The sequence below is a fragment of the Peromyscus maniculatus genome, chromosome 1 (assembly GCF_049852395.1).
Source record: "Peromyscus maniculatus bairdii isolate BWxNUB_F1_BW_parent chromosome 1, HU_Pman_BW_mat_3.1, whole genome shotgun sequence".
In the NCBI taxonomy this organism is placed as follows: domain Eukaryota; kingdom Metazoa; phylum Chordata; class Mammalia; order Rodentia; family Cricetidae; genus Peromyscus; species Peromyscus maniculatus.
In genome coordinates, this window is record NC_134852.1 from 136,631,773 (window position 1) to 136,644,813 (window position 13,041).

Genomic DNA, 13,041 nt, shown 5'->3' on the forward strand with positions numbered 1-13,041 from the left:
AATGAGATCTTGTGCCCTCTTCTGGCGTGCGAGCATAAATGCAGGCAGAACACTGTATACATAATAAATATATAAATCTTTAAAAAAATTCACAATTGACTGCTGATGGAAATGTAGACAGTAAAGACAGTTCTTACTAGATTTCAGATGAGAAATCTGAAGTTTCCTGGGAAGTGAGCGTAGAGGCTATTTTCATTTGAATATGTGAGTTTCAGGAAGTTGTGTACTGCCTGTTCTGGTACTGGGAACCAGACACAAGTTCTCTATAAGAGCATCAAGTGCTCTTAATCACTGAGTTGTCTCTCCAGCCCCACCCCTTTTATTTACTTTCTTTTCTATCATCATCATCATCATCATCATCATCATTTTTGTTTTTCAAGACAGGGTTTCTCTTTGTAGTCTTGGCTGTCCTGGAACTCACACTGTAAACCAGGATGGCCTCAAACTCAGAGATTGCCTGTCTCTGCCTCCTGAGTGCTGTGATTAAAGGTGTGTATCACTACCACTTGGTTTATTATTATTAAGACCTGCCTCTGCCTCCTGAGCACAGGGATTAAAGGTGGGCGCCACCACAACCAGCTGCTTCTCTTTTTCCACCCACCCACCCCCATCCTGTAACAGGGTTTCTCTGTGTAGCCCTGGCTGTCCTGGAACTTTCTCTATATAGCAGGCTGGCCTCAAACACAGAGATTCACTTGCCTCTGACTCTCAAGTGCTGGGATTAAAGGCATTTGCCACTACACCTGGCATTGCTTTCTTCTTAAAAATAAATTTTGTGTTCTATTTTATGTGTATAGGTGTTTTGCCTGCATGTACGTCTGTGTATCACACGTGTGCATGCCTGAGGAGGCCAGAAGAGGGCATTAAATCCCCTGGAGCTGGTGTTACAGATGGCTGTGAGCCACCATGTGGGGCTTGGGAATCAAAGCTGGTCCTTTGAGGGCTGGAGAGATGGCTCAGCGGTTAAGAGCACTGACTGCTCTTCCGGAGGTCCTGAGTTCAATTCCCAGCACCCACATAGCAGCTAACAACTGTCTGTAACTCCAAGATCTGACACCCTCATACAGACATACATACAGGCAAAACACTAATGTATATAAAAGAATAATAAATTAAAAAAAAAAAAAAGCTGGTGCTTTGAATGAGCAGTCAGTGCTCTTAAATGCAGAGCCATCTCTCCAGACCCTAGAGTTTCTCTTCTTCATCCAGTCCAGGACCCCCTTCTATTAACCTAATATACATACTCCCTCACAGACATGGGGTTTGTGTACTTCTGTACATTTATTTATTTTTATTAATTTATTACTTAATTTATTAATTAATTTTTTTAATAATTAATTTTTTTCAAGACAGAGTTTCTTTGCGCCTTTCCTGGAGCTCGCTCTGTAGACCAGGCTGGCCTCAAACTCACAAAGATCCGCCTGCCTCTGCCTCCCGAGTGCTGGGATTAAAGGTGTGCACCACCACCGCCCGGCTCTTCTTCTTCTTCTTCTTTTTTTTTTTTAATGTACACTGGTGTTTTGCCATGGGTGTGGGATCCCCTGGAACTGGAGTTACAGACAGTTGTGAGCTGCCATGTGGGTGCTGGGAATTGAACCTGAGTCCTTTGGAAGAGTAGTCAGTACTCTTAACCACTGAACCATCTCTCTAGCCCCGAATCTAAAGATTTTTATTGGATCATTTATTTGATATTGGATCTCCACAACACTTCTACCTTGCACTTTAATAATTTCCAATGTAAATTTAGACAGGAGTGCATCCACAGGAGTGCATAACTAAATGCATTGTGAAATGCAGAAGTCTGTTGAACATTATCTGATGTTCAAAAAGCTATTGGAATTGTAGTCTGAGCTTAGAAAACACAGCTACTATAAGTTTGTGGGAGTGAAGACTTTTAGTGTTTTGGGTTTTCTGAGATTTTTTTTCCACCATAATACTTTTATTATTTGGGAATTTCACATTTTGCACCTCATCATACTTCCCTGGCCTCCCATCCCCACCTCCACCACCCCTGTGACCTCCCCCCTCCAAGAAAAAGAAGAAAGATATAAAAGAAGGAAAAATAAAACAAGTCCAGTTTCTGTTGTTCATATATTCATTGGAGCATGGTTAAATCCCAGTGGGCAGTCCCCTAAAGAACTGAGTCCTTCCCCACCAGTACCCCTATCAGAAGCCATCAATTATGGAGAGCTATATTTCAGCATCCTTATCACAGTTTTGTGTTTGTTTTGTCTTGCTCTTTTTTTTTTTTTTTTTTTTTTTTTTTGAGACCCTGACCGGCCTCAAAGTCTGATCTCTGCCTGCCTCTATCTCCCGAATGTTGGAAAGGCATGCACCATTACCGCCCGGTAGATATGCACAAAAAACTTAGGTCAGATCACACTTAGGAAGTTAGCTTTGAAATGCAAAATTTATATACCTGAGATTTAGGCATGTCTTATGAGTTTAGGAGTAATAGGTCTTAATACTTAAATTAACTTTTTAAAAAGATTTATCTTATTTGTATGAGTGTTTTGCCTGCATGTATGTCTCTGTACCACGTGTATGCCTGGGTCCAGTAGAGGTCCGAAAAGGGCATCAGATGCCCTAGAACTGGAGTTACAGATGGTTGTGAGCCGCTGCCTTGTGGGTGCTCGGAACTGAACTCGGGTTCTCCGCAAGGGCACTCAGTGCTCTAATTCACTTGAGCCATCTCTCCAGCGCCTTAAACTAACCCTTAAAAACAAAGTTAAAAAAACGCGAGAAGACCAGACTGACTACGTACCATGTGACAACTGCTGGCCAGGGAACATAAGTCATTTATGTGTTAACTGCGTGAATCTGCTTTAAATCCTTGGGCATGAATTGTGGGGACTGGATGAAGGCGGCCGAGACAGGGGCTTGAGCGAGCCGGCGAAGCGGAGCACCAAGAGGAGCAGGCGCGCCGGCGGGAACCCCGGTGCCAGTGGTGTGGGGGAGGCACAGTGGGAGAGTCCCATCCAGAGAGCTGGTGCGGGCTGACCAGGCTGTGGAGGGAGGACTACGGCGCGACAGGAGCTGGCGGAACGCAAGGCTGCGGAGGGCCGGCGAAGGGCCCGGCTGTGCGCGACGCATGCGCGGAAGCGGGGGGTGCGGTCTGGGCTGAGCAAGTCTGAGATTGGGGAGTGTCGAGCGGGTTTCTGAGCTGGTTAGTACCGTGAAAACAGCATTTTGGGAGAGGTTGAGGGGGTCCTCGGACCTCGCAGACAGGCGCCTGCACGGAGAAGGGTGCACTCCAGGGAGTTAGTGCTCGGCGGGAAATACGGCCGCCGGGAGAGAGACGGCCAAAGCAAAGGGCAATGACAAAGGTTTTTTTAATGGAGCAGCAGAACTTGAAAAGCCGCGCAAGAGTGGCACAGGGAGGGGCAATTTAATGAAAGGTTTTGGAAGAGGGTGGGAGAAGCAGGGAAATGCCACTTGCTGCTACTGTGTATCTGTTTCTTTTTGAGTCCTTAATCAAGGACTTGGACGTGACAGATACCGGTTTAAGACCACCGAGACGAGCCAGATGCTGTCTCCCTGGACAAAGCATTTTGAGATTATGTCCAAGGCATATGAGAGAAGAGGCTTTAGGCACTTGAGACAGAATGGCACCCGTGAGGTGCACAGACGAACAAGCGGAGAAGAGCGAGAGAGACGGGGTCCTGGAGCCCCAAGGCCAAAGATAATGTTGTGTCCTCCGATAGTGTGTATGTATGGTCTGGGCTGCTCCTGAACCGAGCCATGTGACCCAGCGCTGAGATTTTCCCTGGTCCAGAGACTGGCAGGTGTCCCTGGAAAGTTGACTCACTAGACAGGATGAAGGCCCGTGTTGGATATAAATAAAGGGAGTGCTAAGAGGACGGGGAAGTCCCCAAAGGGACATCGTTTTCAATGGTGTCCGATCCGAGTCACCTCACCGTTATATGAGGGGTGGGTATGGAAGAGGACACCAAGACAATTAACTGCGGACTAAGGAATTTGTCGGAAGGGTCACTATAACCATGGACACATAGAGAGAGGGGTAAGAGCATGTAGAGGCTCTGACGAGAGTTCAGGCCCCACCACCAGAGGCAGACAGGTGACTCTCAAGCGTGTCAGAGCCTGCGTGGAGAAAGGGAAGTCTTGTATAGCTCTCTGACGACGAGGGAGGTTGACAGAAGAGTTGAGGCCAGGATCTCTGGCTTCAGGTCGGCTGCAGGTAAGAAGGTGGAGAACATGGCGTGGACTTCTTTGCTGTCAACTCACTATCCAGGTAGAGACCATGGCTAGGTAGGAAGTCATAGCCCGTGTCTTAGGTGCTTGTGGGTTGTCTGCCAGAGAGGGAGAGCTGTGCAAAGCAGTAGCTAGATTCTCACACAGAACAGTAATCTGTCCACTTGTGGAATTCCATGAGAGACCTCTATGTCTTTTTTGTTTGTTTTTTGTTTGTTTGGGGGTTTTGGTTTGGTTTTTGGAGACAGGGTTTCTCTGTGTAGTTTTGGTGCCTTTCCTGGATCTCACTCTGTAGCCCAGGCTGGCCTCAGACTCACAGAGATCCACCTGGCTATGCTTTCCAAGTGCTGGGATTAAAGGCGTGCGTCACCGCCGCCCAGCTAGGATTTAATTTTTTTAAATTTCATTTGTTTTATTTTATGATTATGGGTGTTTTGCCTGCATGTACTGTGTACCATGTGCTTGCAGTGCCTGAGGAGGCCAGAAGAGGGCATCGAATCCCCAGAAACTGGAGTTACAGATGGTGTGACCTGCCCAGTGGACGCTGGGACTTGAACCGGAAGAGCAGCCATGCTCTTTGCTGCTGAGCCATCTCCAGTCCCCAGCATAGTCACAGCTGCAAGCAAGGCTGAGTCCACCCTATGGGTTTGGCAAAAATCTGAATTTTCCTCAATCGCAAAAAAGGCTTGTGTAAATGGAGTCAACCCTGTTGGCGGAGGTGTGGATGAGCCAGCCCCGAAGCAGTAAGCATGGAAGAGATGTCCGTCCCCACTATTCGTCTGTTATGTGGAGGTATAGGTAGGAGAAAGATGCCGCCCCCGCCCCGTACCGCCTGCAGCAGACAAAAGAGCTGACCCTCCCCCTTACCAGCTGCAACACTCCTCACCTACTCCTCAGGCCCTGTTCCTCACCTCCGCAGCCCAGCAGAACTGGCCTGGTGGTCGGAGGTGAGGGTGACCCAGCCCCAAAGTCGTGAGCAAGGGAGAGCTGTCCACATTACTCCTCTGACATGTGGCATCCTGGAAGAGAGATGCCCTCTCCACCCATCAACGCCTGAGACAGGTGGAGGAGCTGGCCCTGGGGTCATAAGAGCGGGAGGGGTGTCTCTGCCCCTCACCAGCTGCAGCACTCGGGAGAGTGGCCTCTGTACCTCACCTGGGCAACACAATAGAGCTGACCCTGACGTGTGGGAGAGCCGCTCCTGAGGGTGTGAACGCAGGAGGGCTGGCCCCGCCCCTCCCTCATTGCTACCGGAGGTGAATTAGCCAGGGCAATGCTGGAGCGCTCACCCTGGTGGTGAGGACAGGGGAGGGCTGGTGGGTAGACCAACCCTGCAGCTGCCCAGGCCCAGAACCAGGGTTATGACTTGTCCCGCCCCAGCATCCGCCCCCTCTATGATCTGCTGGAACACAGGAAGGGACCTGACCTGCAGATCCAAAGCTGCAGGATCTCCACAACACAGGACAACAACAGGATATCCAAGAAGAGTCCTAGTGAGGGCCCAGCATCGATAGTGTAGCAAAAACCAGAGGTCTCGAACAAGACTAGTGACTATTTGCAATGAACACTTGCAAGTAAAGATGTACGGACAATGGGGTTTACGGTGTGACTCACTGTGGCACACTGCAGCTTCCATGATGAGATTTTTTTTTTCCTTTTTTCTCTTAAATTTTGTTTTATTTTGGAGAGGGCATTCAGGGGCGGAGGGCAAACTCAAAGGGGTGGGGAAATGAATGAGATCAAGATACATGATTGAAGCATGATCCTAATTAGTCTTAACAATAAAAACCCAGAGTCAGATTTTAGGGTGAAAGCTGAAAGATCAGAGAAGCAGAGCAGCAGCCTCAAGAGACTTCTTACCTCTATGAAATCTCAGACCAAGTCAGGGAGATCCTGTCTCTACAAATCCTCAGGCTGAAGGGAGGGGGGGGCAAGATCCTGTCTCCACCTGCTGTATATTCCTGTCTCTACCTCCTGGATGCTGGGATTAAGGGTGTGTGCCACCATTGCCTAGCTTCTGTGGTTAACTAGTGGCTAACTCCACCCTCTGATCTCCAGGCAAGCTTTATTTGTCAGAACACAAACAAAATATCACACATTTCCCCCTTTTTGTCTAAAAAAAGTGAAGGTTTTAAGTAACATAGAAAAACTATATACAATAAGTACAACAACTATATACAAATATATACAGGCAATAATTACATTAACAGTGTCTAGTCCATTAGCGTTTGACAAATTCAATGAATACTCCATTATCTATCCTGTCTTGGTGAGTCCAAAGTGTTATACCTAATTCACTTTTTTTTTTCCTTTGGTTTTTTGAGACAGGGTTTCTCTGTGTAGCTTTGGAGCCTGTCCTGGAACTCACTTTGTAGTTCAGGCTGGCCTCGAACTCACAGAGATCCACTTGCCTCTGCTTCCTGAGTGCTGGGATTAAAGACATGCACCACTACCTCCCGGCTTATCCTATTTCTGTATCCCCCCCCCCTTTTTTTTCTTTTTAGAACAAGATCCCTGAATCTAATCTCCTTTGTTCAGCTTTTTTCCTGACCATTACCAACAACAACTTGTAACCAATCCCCCTAAATAATGACAAATATCCATAACACACTGAACGACCACAAACTACCCACCCCACCTCTAGGGAATGTGGGTGCCATGTTCTTAAAATTACTTCTTGCTGTCTGGGGGCAACGGCATCTTTAGGGGACCCTGAAAAAAATAAGATAATTTTCAAGTCCTGGGAGAGCTAGCTGTATCATTGGTTGTCCAGTCTCTGTGTAATGGGAAAGTGCAGGGCTTGTCTCAGGTCCTGGCTTGAGTAGTCTGTGAAGCTGGATCATCTCAGTTATCCACCTTGAAATTGTCCTGAGCAGTTTGTAGTTCAAAGCCAATCTTTAGATGGTGTTTGTCAGCTTAGTGGTGTTACCACAGTCCATGTGGAATCATTGTAGGATCCCATCATCTTTTTAGAGACTTCAGAGATCACATTAGGTCAGATTATTCCTTTTCTTGGTAATTTTTTCTGGATAGTTCTCCAATCTTTGAATGCTTATTTGTCCAAATGTGAGACCAAAATGAGCCATCTTAGAAATGCTTTTACCCTAAAACTAAGGCCTAAGATTTCTCCTTTTGGGAATAGGCCATTAGTTACTGAAACCAGTCAGTTCAGATTCCAGAAACCAGGAAGTGTAAAAAGTATAGAGTCACAAGAGAGTCACGAGGTAATGCCTGCCAGACTATGGAATGTCCTCTCCCTGGTTTCCAGGGTAACTGACTACAGAAATGCTCCCACCTGAGGGCAGCCAATGAGAAATGGTGGCGGGCAACCACTCCCTTAGAAGTAATTTCTAGAAGTCCCTAGAAGCGAGCCAATCAGAATTGTACCCCTACTAGCACCCCTAAATGATGTAACCTTGTGACTTTTCCCTTTAAAAACTGAGCTTGCAGACAGGTGGGCGCTTCCTCCAGCCTCCACTGCGTTGGGTGTATTGGACGAAGTCCCTGCCTAGGCTTGTATTGCTTTTGGATATCCAGAATTAAACCTTGCTTTTGCATTCCGGCATGCTCGTCTTTGGTGGTCTCTCTGGGGGTCACGATCTGGGCACAACACAAAGGTCTTTAAATTCTTAAAAATGGTTGTTTTTATTTTCCTGGAAAGAAAGTCAAAAACAAAATCCTCCCCAACCCTAACTTTGGGGAGTTTCCCTTTTGGCAAGTTATATCTGATCAAATGAAAAGCATTTGTTAGTTTTATTAGTTTAGATTGAGTGGTCACACTGTTTGATGAACTATTATCACCTCTTCTAATCAAGATATCTCTCTCTCTCTCTCTCTCTCTCTCTCTCTCTCTCTCTCTCTCTCTCTCTCTCTCTCTTTTGAAACAGGGTTTCTCTGTGTAGCTTTACACCTTTCCTGGATCTCACTCAGTAGACTAGGCTGGCCTCGAACTCACAGAGATCCGGCCGGCTCTGCCTCTCGAGTGCTGGGATTAAAGGCGTGTGCCACCACTGCCCAGCAAGAGGTCTCTCTTGTTCAAATATAATCTTTATCAATTTTTGCTTATGGTTTTTCCTGAAATTTTTGTTTTATTTTCTAAAGCTGTTCTATTATCCAGAGCAGTATGGTTTTTTACAATAAGCATTAGATTCTTTAATTGCTCTGGGAAGGAGTTTTCTCCACAGTGAATGATTGAACCAAATTTGATGTGGGAGCCTGAGAAAAGCCCCTCAAGGCATTTCCTGACAGCAAAAGGTTACATTGTCTGCCCTTTGTTGATCTGCATTCATTGGTCCAATGTCTGCCTTTGCCATACCTTCTGCATACTCCAGTAGGGAGGGGCCTTTTGTTTGGATTATTCCTAGAAAAAAACATTGTTTCTAGGAATGCTCTATTTACAATCCCTTTTTAAGGTACCTTATTTGCCACAATTAAAACACCTGAAATTTTTCTTCAAGCCTTTGGAAATCACCTCTCCTATCTAAGCATCATCATGAAATTCAATATTGATTGCATCTCAGATCCATTCCTCTATGGGTGCTGATCTTGCTTTTAAAGGCCTAACTATCCTTTTGCATTGTGCATTAGCATTTTCAAAAGCCAACAATTCAATTATTTGTCTAGCTTCTGAATTTGGAATCATTCTATTTACAGCTAAAGTCAATCTTTGTATTTAAAAAAAAATCAGTGAAGGTTTCTTGTGGGCCCTGTATAACTTTAGTAAATGACTCAGTTCTCTTTCTGACTTCCTTCAATTCTGTCTTGAGCATTCAAAGCTGCTGCATGACATAGAGCCAGGGTGTTCATTATATAGAGACTGTCCTTGTAAATCAGCATAATCACCCTCTCCAAGAAGTTGGTCTTGGGAGATTTTAATACCTCTAGCCCTACTTTGTTAAATGGTCCTAGCCTCATCTTTCTACCAGGTCCTCCACTGTAACTGAGGACTAGGTTCTAATACTGCTGTAACCAAGTCTCTCCAGTCTTGTGGGATAATTCTGTTACTAATTGACCATAAATTTAACATCTGCTTTGCAAAAGGTGAATGAATACCATATGAGATTATAGCTTCCTTGAATCTCCTTAAATCTAACATTTCCACAGGAATCTAGTCAGCTCTTACACATCCCTGGGGATACCTGTCATTTGGCAGTTGTTCCTGTAAGGTGACTGAATAAATTACAGTTGGTTGTTTGATAACCTTGGGCTGTTACTCTCTAATTTTATAATGCAATGATGAGGTTGGTTCTCCTTTAAATTCCTCTGTCTGGGTCTGAATATCTATATGATCTGTTTTTCTAAGGCTTATATCTTAGCACTCATATCTACCAACTTTCTTAGGGATAACCAAGAATTATCAAAGTGATAATAAGAATTATCAAAATGATAATTAGCATTATGTCAATCCTAGTTAGGTTGATTATCCTTCATTTAATTGTTCCATTTTTAAACCATTCATCATGAAATCATACAGAGACATAATTCTCTCCATTGTAATAGTGTTTCCCATTTTTTAACATGGGAAAAAACTCTTTTTAAACTAATTTCCCCCTTTAAGAATTCCTGGGGGTGCTGGGTGGTGGTGGCACATGCCTTTAATCCCAGCACTTGGAATCCACAGGTGGATGTCTGTGAGTTCAAGGCCAGCCTAGTCTACAGAGTGAGATCCAGGACAGGCACCAAAACTACACAGAGAAACCCTGTCTGGAAAAAAAAAATTCCTTGGGGGGAGCAACTGGGGGTCAGGGAATGGGAGGAGGAAAGAGAGGGGGATTTGTGGTTGGTATGTAAAATGAATAAAAAATTCTTAATAAAAAAAAAGGATTCCAAATTGTCTCACCAAATCTTCTGATGATGCTGAAGATGATGGCAAAGTGTGAGGCTGACTGCTGCTGCATAGAACAGTAGAAGCCCAATCAGATGTCAAGGCAGCTACCTAGTGTGGCAGCAGCCTGAGAAGGGGGCCAAGGGAAAGCTCACAACCCACAGGAGAGAAGCCAAAGGGCCAGCATCTGCAAGGGGGATGTGCGAAAGCGGCGACCCTCAGAGGCACTTGGAGCCCAAGCACCTGTGGAGTTTGATGCAGGGAGGCTGCAACAGGAAAAATTCCAAACTTGCTCAGAGGCTTGGGGAAAAAAAAGAAAGGAAAACCTAGCTAGGATCACTGCCTGGCCTCTATAGTTAACTAGTGGCTAGCTCCACTCTCTGATTTCCAGCCAAGCTTTATTTGTCAGAACACAAACAAAATATCATACAACACATGATGTAAAACACACATAAAATAAATAAAAAGAAAGTAAAAAAAAAAATCACCTAAAAATAGGTGCTTTGATATACAAAAACAAAAAAAGCCTTGTATAAGAGACTAATACTTCCATCCGACAGCACCTCCCTATCTTCCAACTTTAGGTGCCCATCACCAGAGCAGAGAAAGACTAGGTGTTTCGTTCTTAGGCTTCTCTGTGTGTGTGTGTGTGTGTGTGTGTGTGTGTGATATCAAAGGAATTATGGTTGGTGGAGATGCAATCCAGAAGTGTGTGTGATGGCTATTCTTGGTTGTCAACTAGACTGCATCTGGAATTAACTAAAACTCAAGAAGCTGAGTACATCAGTGAGGAACTTCTTAATTTAATCATACGAAGTGGAAAGACCCACTTTTAATTTGGATCTTTTGAGGTGGGAGGATACACCTTTAATCTGGGCCACCTTCTGCTGGCAGCCTCTGGAAAGGACATTGAAGAAGAAGCTTTTGCTTCTTGTTCTCACTCTCACCAGCAAGTCCGTCCCTCCACTGACATTAGAGCCGACTTCTTCAGGATTCTGGTGCACACTGAAGACCAGCTTAGTGGATTCTAGACTTTCCATTGGCAGACAGCCATTGTTGGACAAGCTGGACCACAGCTTGTAAGCCATTCTAATAAATCCCATTCTATAAAGTCCAATTTTTAGAGAACCCTGACTAATACAAGTTTTTGTACCAGGAGCGGGGAATTGATGAGACAGACCTGACTGTGTTGTGGACATTAGAACTTCTGAGTGTTTAAAGCTTGGTGAGCTTTTCTGTAGGAGCATGGAAGATAATATTGAGAATAATGCAGAAAGTGGAGGCCTGGTTCTGCTCTTCCAGAGGGAAGTCTGAGAGTCCCTTAAAGACTCTATCAGGCATTTGCTATTTTGAGTTGAGAATCTGTGGTTCTGGTTAGCTGAGGCTAAAGAATCACCCATGATTAACAAGAGACCAGCATGACTGAAGTAAAACCTTTGCTTTACTGGAACATTGATTGTTGTTTTAAAAATGATAAGCAGTGCTAGTTGCCATGCGGAAAGGTCATGAGGCACGAGCCATGACAAAACCCAGTATCAGAGCTTTATTGGGGGGGAGGGACAAAAGAACCAGGCCTGGGGAAGAAGCACATGCCTAGAGCAGAGAGAGAGAACAGAGAAGAGGGAGGAGTCTGTGTCCAGCTTTTTAAGGATTCCCGTGAACATGCGAAGGTGGGCTTACAGAGCTACAGAGCTACACCACGCATGTGCTGATTGCATGACCATGCAGTGTGCCAGCACGCACTGATGATGTAAGACGCAAGACCCCTTGCTTAGCTCCTGAACTGCACATTTGAGGCCATGCAGCTGGAGTGGTGGCAGAATCCTAACATTGATACTGGTCATCTGGGACTGAGAAATTAGTGGAGATTAAAAAGAGACTAACAGCTGGGTGGTAGTGGCACATGTCTTTAATCCCAGGACTTGGGAAGCAGAGGCAGGCAGATCTGTGTGAGTTCAAGGCCAGGCTGGTCTACAGAGCGAGTTCCAAGACAGCCAAGACTGCTTCACAGAGAAACCCTATCACAAGAAACAGAGAGAGAGAGAGAGAGAGAGAGAGAGAGAGAGAGAGAGAGAGAGAGACTAACATCACTGAGGTAAAATCTTCTGGGAATTGTTTCCTGAGAGTTAGCACCCAGAAGCTGTGTTCCAGTGGTAGCCAAGAGTGTACCTAAACCTGGTAGCCAAACTTGGTCATGTATAAGAGTCACCTCACTCAGGTAGTACTGGTTTGGAAGGCATGAAGGTCTCATGGAGAGTAGCTGAGGCTGGCACTGAGAGGCCATTGGTAAAGGTGCAGCTCGGTGGCCATTGAAGGCCCAAGATTGAAGGGGTCCTGCAGAGAAGTTGAGACTTAGCACATGAAGAGAGCCCAGGAGAGGCTGTTGGTGAAAGTGCTTCCCAGCGGCAGCAGAAGACCCCAGCAGTTTTGAGATGCCAGTATCGTCAGATGACCACCAAAAACAGCAGCAGCCATTTAGTGGGGTAAGCTGGAGCCTAGGAAACAAGCTGTGTGTGCAGCCCATGGCAGAGCCAGAGAAGTGGCCCAGGCCCTTTGGAGGAGATCAGAAGATCGTAGGAGGAGCCCAGACATTAGATGCTGAGTTATTTACACAGTTTAGTTGTGTGCTTCGATCTAATTGTAACTGTGCCCTGGTTCTTCCTTGTTGAAGTAAGAAATCATTTAATTTATTTTTCGACAACATTTTTTTTTTTTTTTGAGACAGGGTTTCTCTGTAGCTTTGCGCCTTTCCTGGAACTCACTCTGTAGACCAGGCTGGCCTCGAACTCACAGAGATCCGCCTGCCTCTGCCTCCCGAGTGCTGGGATTAAAGGCATGCGCCACCACCGCCCGGCCATTTAATTTATTTTTTATTTTATAAATTTAACAAAAATTATTTTTTATTTTATTTTTTGTTTTGTTTTTTGAGAAAGGGTTTCTCTGTGCAGCCCTGGCTGTCCTGGAACTTCTTCTGTAGCCCAGGCTGACCTCAAACTCAGATCCAC

General features: G+C 45.4%; 1 long non-coding RNA gene across 1 annotated transcript; it reads left to right on the forward strand.

Annotated features, from left to right (window-relative positions):
- Positions 1–2,277: 2,277 nt before the first annotated feature.
- Positions 2,278–9,272, forward strand: LOC143268834 (uncharacterized). Its single transcript, XR_013044958.1, has 2 exons — positions 2,278–7,278; positions 7,830–9,272. It is a non-coding gene; the product is annotated as an uncharacterized LOC143268834 (long non-coding RNA).
- The last annotated feature ends 3,769 nt before the right edge of the window (positions 9,273–13,041 follow it).